Genomic DNA, 8,986 nt, shown 5'->3' with positions numbered 1-8,986 from the left:
AAGTCAGTCAGAGAAAGACAGACACCATATGTTTTTACTTATATGTGGATCCTGAGAAACTTAACAGAAAACCAGGGGGGGGGGAGGGGAAGGGGAAAAAAAAGTTACCGAGAGGGAAATAGGCAATCCATAAGGGATTCTTAAATACTGAGAACTGAGGGTTGATGAGGGAGTGGAAGAGAGGGGGAAAGTGGGTGATGGGCATTGAGGAGGGCACCTGTTGGGATGAGCACTGGGTGTTGTATGGAAACCAATCTGACAATAAATTATATAGATATAGATGTAGATATAGATATATAAAACGTTAAACAGAAGTGGATTGTTTTGTTGCTGATTATAAATAGAAAGATTTCAATGTACCAGTAAGGATGCTTTGTGGTAGGTTTAATATAGACACATTTCTCAATATGTTACCCTTTATTCCTTGTTTGCTAATTTTTTATTAAAATAAATTTTAAATTCTACTGAATAATTTTTCTGCATCTTCTGAGGTGTAACATGATTTTTATCCTTAATCTGTTAATGTGGTAAGTTGCATTGATAGGTTTTCTAATATACAAACCTTACATTCCTAGAATAAACCTATCTTGACTATGATATATTGTCTGTTTTTAAAATATATCACTGGATTTGTTTTACTGACATTTTGCCATTTTGTATCCATGTTTATAATTATAAACCTATAGTTTTCTTTTCTCTTTATGTCTTTGTCAGGTTTCATTATCAAGTTATGCTAGCCTTGTAAAATGTTGGGAATATTCACTTATTTCTATTCTCTGGGAACAGTATAAGGTTTAGAATTACTTTTTCATTGAATATTTAGCAGAACTCACCAGTGAAGCCTGGAGCTTCCATTTTGAGGAATTTTTTTCCTTTTAAGTCAGGTTTATGTACAGATCATTGAATTTGGACAAATGTACACATCATATACCACTACCACAAGATGTAGACCATTAACACCAACCAAAAATCTTTTCACGTTCCTTTGTTTTCAATCCTCTCTCCTTACCCAGGCCCAGGAAACTGCTAATTTGGTTTCTATTCCTATAGTGGAATCAACCAGTATATAGCCTTTGTGACTGGCTTCTTTCACCTAGCATAACGCCTTTGAGATTCATCCATGCTTGTGTATGTATCAGGATTTTGTTCCTTTTTATTGCTGAGTGATATTTCACTGTGTATATAGATGAACTACAACTTGTTTATCCACTCACCAGTTGATGAACATTTGGGTTGTTCCTGTACCTGGCTGTTTTCAATAAGCTCCTATAAACATTCACACGCAAGCCTTTGCACAGATATGGCCGTCACCTTGCAGAGGCAGATTTGCCAAGTTTGGTTTGGATGTCCAGACTGATGATGCTAGCACAAATTAAGAAAAGACTTCTTTTTGTAAAAAAAAAAAAAAAAAATTGTTTTAATGTTTATTTATTTATTTTTGAGAGAGACAGAACACAAGCGGGGGAGAAGCAGAGAGAGAGAGAGAGAGAGAGAGAGAGACAGAACCCGAAGTAGGCTCCCAGCTCTGAGCTGTCAGCACAGAGCCTGATGTGAGGCTCAGACTCACAAACTGTGAGATTATGACCTGAAGTCAGATGCTGAACCAACTGAGCCACCCAGGCACCCCAAATTAAGAAAAGACTTCTTACTCACTTATTCACATAAGGAGGCTTTCTGGGGAGAGCAGAATGCTTGCCAAGCAGGCCCAAAAAATGACTTAGAAGATCAAGGAAAGGAGACTGGCTTGGAGTTTTATGGGAGTGGGGCTGGAGGAAGGTTCCAGAGCATGGGCAGAGACTTGTGTGGTTTGAGCCTCATATCTTCACGAAAGCAGTGAGAGAGCACCTGTGTTGAGGTATTATTAGCTTGCTTGAAACTGGGAAGAAGGGGAAGAGAGAGGTGTTAGGCTTAAAAATTGTCCAAAAACATCAAAAGATGTTAGACTCTTTCTTATGGTACACATGTATTTTTTTTTACTCTTAGGTAAACACAAGAAATGGGATGGATTGCTGGTCTGTTAAGTGCATGTGTAACTTGGTAAGAAACTGTTTAACCATTTTCCAAGAGGATGAACCATTTTGTCTTTCCCACAGCAGGCCAGGAGAGTTCCTACTGCTCCACATCCTGGCCAACAATTGTTATTTTCCACTCTTACCTTTAAAATTTTACCTATACTAGTAGCTGTGATTGTAATTTGCATTCCACAGTAACTAATGATCCTGAACATTTTTCAAGTGGTATTTGTCATCTACATATCTTCTCTGTTAATTTCTGAGGAAACTCTCAACTCTGTTCAATTCTTTTTATTTTATTTTATTTTATTTTATTTTATTTTATTTTATTTTATTTTATTTTAAATTTTTTTTTCAACGTTTATTTATTTTTGGGACAGAGAGAGACAGAGCATGAACGGGGGAGGGGCAAAGAGAGAGGGAGACACAGAATCGGAAACAGGCTCCAGGCTCCGAGCCATCAGCCCAGAGCCTGACGCGGGGCTCGAACTCACAGACCGCGAGATCGTGACCTGGCTGAAGTCGGACGCTCAACCGACTGCGCCACCCAGGCGCCCCTTCAATTCTTTTTTTTTAATGAATATAGGACTCTTCAGCTTTCTGACTCCTTCTAGCAGGGTAATACTTTTGTAGGATTCATCCATGTCATCCAGATTGAGAATTTACCAGCATATCATTATTCATGATATCCTCCACACTCTCGTTAGTAATGTCCTCCTTCACATCCCCACTGTTGGCTTTTTGTGCTGTTTCTTTCTGTTACTTAGTCTTCGTAAGGAGTTGTCAATTTTATTAGTCTTGTCAAAGAGCCACATGTTAACTTTTGTTGTTCCTTTTTATTATGCATTTTTTTTGTTTTATGAATTCATTGTTTTTATTGTTTCATTTCCATTTTTGTTTTCCTGTTATTTTTTATAACATTTTAAGATGGATTGGAAGCTCACTAATTTGTAGCTTTTTTTTTTTTCTTTCCCAATATAGGCCCTTATGGCTATAAAATTCAACCTCATCCTGAGTTGGCTGCACTTTGCAGGTTTTGATTCATAGTATTTTTTCATCATTTGTTCAAAAGTAATTAAATTTCTCTTTCAACGTGCTCTTTGACATGTGGTTATTTTGTAGTAAGCTTAATTTCAAAACATGGAAATTTCTGATATTTTTGTCATTTATTTCTAAAATAATTTTATTGTGGTCAGCGAACATACTTTGAATAATAGTAATTCTTTACTATTTACTGAGACTTGATTTATTTCCCAGTATATTTCTTTTTTTTTTGTAAATGTTCTGTGTACTTGCAAAGAAAACAGATTCTGTAGTTGTAGATGTGATGTCCATATTGGGAAGTAAACTGTGTACCTCCTTATATTCTCGAGAACTCCTGCTTCTTTCTCTTGGTCAGTGACCTACTTGAATTAGTTTACCTTCTAGTACTTGGATGAAATTCAGTATCATGTCAGTTTACAAAAATTAAATGACAGTCATTCTCCAACTTAAGAAAATATCTGAAAGCCAGAGAACTTTATCTTCTGTCAACACAGGGTGGAATGCAAAGGAGTTTACATTTACAGCCTCAGCAGGTTTTATGTGAAAATCAGGCCCAGATGCAGGATGAGTAATACTCTAATATTTGGGATTGGGATATTTGGAAGCACAATCTGATAATTTTGATACCCCTCCCCCTCATGTCCCTGAACACTTCCTGATGGCAGAAACAGCGTTTTCCACATTAGCCTCACCTGAAGTGGATGCCTTAAATGATGATGTTTGTCCTTCTCAGGACCTACCTGCCCCTCCATTCCCCCAACTCCTCATTGTCTCTGTGTTGATACCAAGAGTCAGGTACCAGCACAGCCTGGGGAGAGAAATAAAAAGTCCTCCTATGAGAAAAAAATGCCTATATAAGAAAAGGTATTACAGGAGCTGCCTAACAATAGGGCCTGGGGAGTCTGTGTAAAAGTGGATCCTTTTACACAGTGTTAGATAAGCGAATGTAGAATTTAAGAGCAGAGAGATCATTTATTGACCCGGGCACTCACCTTTGATTCATGACTTTTACTTAAGCAAAAATACCTAAAGCCATCTCAGCAGACTAAGGACAGGCAAAGTTGGAGTGGCAATCAAGATGGTTTGATCTGCAGGGATCTCAGGTGGTGGCTGATACCACAGTTCTCTAGGATGATAATTTATTTACATAAACAAGCAAACAAAATAAATAAATCATTAGCCGTTTGCTACCTTAATGGAAAATCAGGGTCCCACACCCAGGGCTCAGCTCTAAATCTATACACTCAGAGTACATGAAGTGGAAGGTCAGTCCCCCTTTAGTAACACTCCTGTAACTCCACGCAAATGTACACAGTAAATATTCCTGCAACCATTTCTCAAAGGAGCTTATGGCTATTCCCAGGCACTGGGTAGATCAAGGTCAGGTCAGGATGTTTCTTCACAGGTGATGGGCAAGCTGCTGCACTTGAAATGTCTCTCCACTTAAATAAAAACAATGAAAATAATACATTGTGGGTCTCTTTGGAATTTGAATTTGGAGGAAACAAGTACCAAAGTTGGGAATACTCTGATTCATTTATTGGATAACCCCAGAGGCTGCCAAATTCCCAAGGGTCCAGAGAAGATCCCAACTGTGGCACAAGCTGCTCTCCTTGATCCTAGAACTCAGCAGGTCGGAAGTTGCTCGTGAGATCTACGGTTGGTAAGGACGTTGTTTGGAATCTGGAAAGCTCCAATAGAGAAGACAGAACAGAGAGGTATGATTTGGAGTAAAATGATACCCTCTACAGAGGAGCACCAGTCATTTGAAGAGCAGCTCTCATGCCCTGGTAGTTACAGATCACCCCACCACAGGACACAAAGTGACAAGTGATCTGAGTTTGCCATCATAAACTAGATTTGATATGATCCATCATCACAGAAATTGGTGTGTACAGCAATGATCAATCGTGTAATGGTAGTGGCCCATTTGGGACTGGGCTTAAGAGGAGCCATAAGGCCCAGGTAAATCACAGGAACAGGTGGTCCGGACTCCTACCTGTGCTGCCTCTCCCTCAACCAGCACCCATGTTTCACGGGGGCTTCCTATGACTAACCAGCATGAAGAAATGACTCAGAGTGAATCACAACTAGGCTGGCTCATTATGTGGGTGTTGGCTGAAATGGTCTGCTGCTGCACCCCTGCCTCATTAGAATGCCACTTGGGACATCCCTGAAAGACACCATGAAAGGAAGTCCTTCAGGTGAACCAAGCTTGGAGTGGCTCTGTTAGTAATTCATTCATATGAAAGAAAATGACTAGAGGTACAGAGACACATGGACTTTTGACAGTGGCAGATGGCTTGTCTGGTCAGGGGCCTAGAAGGGTCTGAGGTCTGAGAAAGAGATGTGCAGTAGGGCAGACAGCATGAGATCTTTGTGTCTTACTTGAAAGCCTGCCAGAGACCATACACTGCAGAAAAGGCTCTCAGTATTACTGGTAACAGGATGACCATCTTTTGGCTGCCATGCCAGACAGACTATTCTTGGCAACCCAGTCCTTGTGCAAAGGCCCGTGAACAGTGTCAGGGGTGAGAGCTAAGCACAGGCCCAATGGCAAGGGCTTCCTATATCAAGACTGACATAGTTGCTACCAATGCCAAAGGCCCATCTAGTAGACAGCAGACTGATGCTATCAACTTGGCACCATTAATCACAAGGCAGGATTTTGTCCTTATGACCCCTGCCCATGGTTCTACCAGCACATCACCCAGACGCCTGCAGAATGCCTTACCTGTGATATCCCACAGTCCTGCCTCAGAACAAAGGGCCCATTTTACACCAAAGGAGGTGTAACCATGAGCTCATGACTATGGAATGCATTGATCTTGTCTCCTACCCATCATCCAGAATTAACTGGTCTGATATGATGGTGGGATGCCCTATTGATGGTTCCCCTAAGGTGCTGACCAAGAGTCAATACTTAGTGTGGCTTGGATACCATCTTCCAATCCAGGATGTGGCATCATTTCTGAATCAATAATGACTGATGACCAATAGTGCCACTATTGCTAGAATACATGAGTCTGAGAACCAACAAGTGTAGGGGTGGCCCCCTCTCTTATGACAGACCGCAACCCTACATATTTTTTTGTTTCCCATTCATGCAACCTTTGGCTCTCTGGGATTACAGGTCCTAGCTCCTGGAGATATGAGTGGAGACACTTCTTTCAGGGTCACAGCAAACATTCCTCTTAAGTGGAAGCTATGACTACCACCTGACTATTCTCTGTTCTTGGCCAGTGGCCCAAAGGTAAAGAAAGGATTGGCTCTGATGATTGGGATTGTAACTGACAAGCATCAGGGACTAGACTGCTCATAGAGAATCAAGTAGAGTGGAGTGTGTCTATGTAAATAACTGGGTATCTCTTAACTGTCATACCCAGCAATGACTTTCAATGAGCAAGGAAAAACCACCACAACATCACCCTGGGGATGAAGGTCTGGATCACCCCACCAAACAAGCAACACACAGAGCCCAAAGTGCTGCTCAGAGTAAAGGGAATCCAGCAGAAGAACTCTTGCTCATTTTGCTAGTGCTCTGGCACAGGTGTTCAGATTAGAACAGGTCATCATCAACTTGGAGACTCCAATCACACTTGCAAAGAGTAACGATGCTTTGTTCTCAGTCGAGGGAGGCTCGGGGAAGGCAGGCCCCATGATGTGTAGGAAAGCTGTACACAATGGGAGTGATGCAAATGGTGGACTAAGCTGGGGCACAAAGCTTGTACACCTTCTCCAGTTCCTGCTCTCCTGCGATTGGCACCCCATCTACCCCAGGCTGCCCCAAAGTTGGAACTGACTGAGGTATATACTGCAGGGCATTTGGCTGGTTCTCTGTCAGCCACCTAGGTGCCGGATGTGCATAATGGAGGTGCACAGGAGTCAGCCTCACACTGAACTAGGACTTCAAAAAGCTATACCCTCAGAGCAAAGGAGATTAGCATCTAAGTCTGCCCCTCCTGCCAGATGCAGGGAATAGTAGAGAATGCAGCCTTCTGATGATCAGAACAGGGGATGGGCAGGGACACGGTGGGGAGCTGAGACACTGTTACCCGGAACCCACACTACTGAGAACACATACCTTGGATTGGCCAAAGACGTTCAGATGTGAGCCAGGTAGAGGCAGCTTCCATCATTGGGTCGCATATCTCTATGCGTCTGCAAACACTCGGCATCATCCAGCTTTCTTTCTTTTTATTGGCCAGCCTAATAGTACAAAGTGATAGGTCATTACTGTTTTATTTTGTTGTGATTACTAATGATTTTGAGCACTTTATCCTGTACTTTAGGATTTGGTTTCTTCTGCAAATTATGTTTCCTCTTTGCTCAATTTAGGGGTTGCTGTCAACAGCATGTCTTAATTTTGGTTATGGTGTCACTTGTACAAAAGATTTAAATCTTTATATAGACTAATTATTTTGCTATAAGTTTTGCTTTTGTATTATTTAATCCTGCTTTAAAAGCCTACTCTTTTCTAATTTTTTCCCTATAACTTAAAAAAAAAAGCTTAGATCCTTCACACATAAAAAACTTATTTTTGTGCACAGTATGAGGAAAGGATCTGCTTCATTCCATGTGGATAGCCAGTCCTTCCAAGATCACTTACTGAAGCATCATTTCTCCATTCTGATTTGAAATGTCACCTATTGTATACCAAATTTCAAAATATACATAGGTCTGTTTCTTGATCCTCTATTGTCTATTCATGCACTGATGCTGCTGGTCTCAATGATAAAATTTAACTTTGTTTTCATAATTCACAGGGCAGGTCTACCCCTTCCTCTGCCTTTTTGTTTCTGCAAGATTGTCTTGACTACTCTTGTACAGATGAATATAAACCAGATAATCATCTTTTTACATTCTATTTTTTAAACGGTAGCAATTTTATCAGTATTGCTTTCAATATATGGCCTCTTAAAAGTAGTAATTCTTCTATCATGAACATGGGTTATCTATTTTTTATTCCTTTAGAAAAGCTGTGTTTTTTCTTCATAAAGTTTTTTTCATTTTAGATTATTCCAAGGTATCATAGTTGCCAGTGTTGTGGTAAATGGGATAATTTTCCTATCATATTTTCTAATTATTATTACACTGATCTCAATATGTTACACTTATTTCAAATATTATTTTCAAATCATGCTGATTTGCTAATTCTAATGCTTAGGTTTCTAAGGGAGAAGGTACTGTTTGGAAATTACAACAAACATATCCATTTCTAATATTTTTAGAATTTAATTTTTAAAAATTTTACAATTAATCAGCACCTCCAGGGCAATACTTTTTTTTTTTTAAATACAATTTATCGTCAAGTTACCTAACATACAGTGTATGCTCTCAGATTCAGAAGTAGATTCCCATGATTCATTGTTTACATACAACAACCAGTGCCCCATCTCAACAAGTGCCCTCCTCAATGCCCATCACCCATTTCCCTCTCCCTTGCCCCTCCATCAACCCTCAGTTTGTTCTCTGTATTTAAGAGTCTCTTATGGTTTACCTCCCTCTCTGTTTGAAACGATTTCCCCCTTCCCTTCCCCCATGGTCTTCTGTTAAGTTTCTCAAATTCCATATATGAGTGAAAATATATGATATCTGTCTCTCTCTGACTGACTTATTTCACTTACCATAATACCCTCCAGTTCCATCCACGTTGTTGCTAATGGCAAGACTGCATTCTTTCTCATTGTCAAGTAGTATTCCGTTGTACATATAAATCACATCTTCTTAGCCATTCTTCAGTTGATGGACATTTGGGCTCTTTCCATACTTTGATTATTGTTGATAGTGCTGCTATAAACATTGGAGTACATGTGCCCCTATGAATCAGCACTCCTGCATCCTTTGAATAAGTTCCTAGTAGTGCTATTGCTGGGTCATAGGATAATTCTATTCTTAATTTTTGAAGAACCTCCATACTGTTTCCAGAG

The 8,986-nt window shown here is 40.1% G+C and overlaps 1 long non-coding RNA gene across 1 annotated transcript; it reads right to left on the bottom strand.

The window, feature by feature from the left end:
* Nucleotides 1–1,591: 1,591 nt before the first annotated feature.
* Nucleotides 1,592–8,309, bottom strand: LOC121013763 (uncharacterized). The gene is made up of 3 exons (XR_005782913.1): nt 7,141–8,309; nt 3,749–4,747; nt 1,592–1,876 (listed from the first exon to the last, which is right to left on the bottom strand). It is a non-coding gene; the product is annotated as an uncharacterized LOC121013763 (long non-coding RNA).
* Between the last annotated feature and the right edge of the window lie 677 nt (nt 8,310–8,986).

This window comes from Herpailurus yagouaroundi, unplaced genomic scaffold (genome assembly GCF_014898765.1).
Source record: "Herpailurus yagouaroundi ecotype Mexico unplaced genomic scaffold, PumYag 199, whole genome shotgun sequence".
Taxonomy (NCBI): Eukaryota; Metazoa; Chordata; class Mammalia; order Carnivora; family Felidae; genus Herpailurus; species Herpailurus yagouaroundi.
Note: the sequence above shows the minus strand (reverse complement) of the source record. Positions and strands in the feature narration are given on the sequence as shown.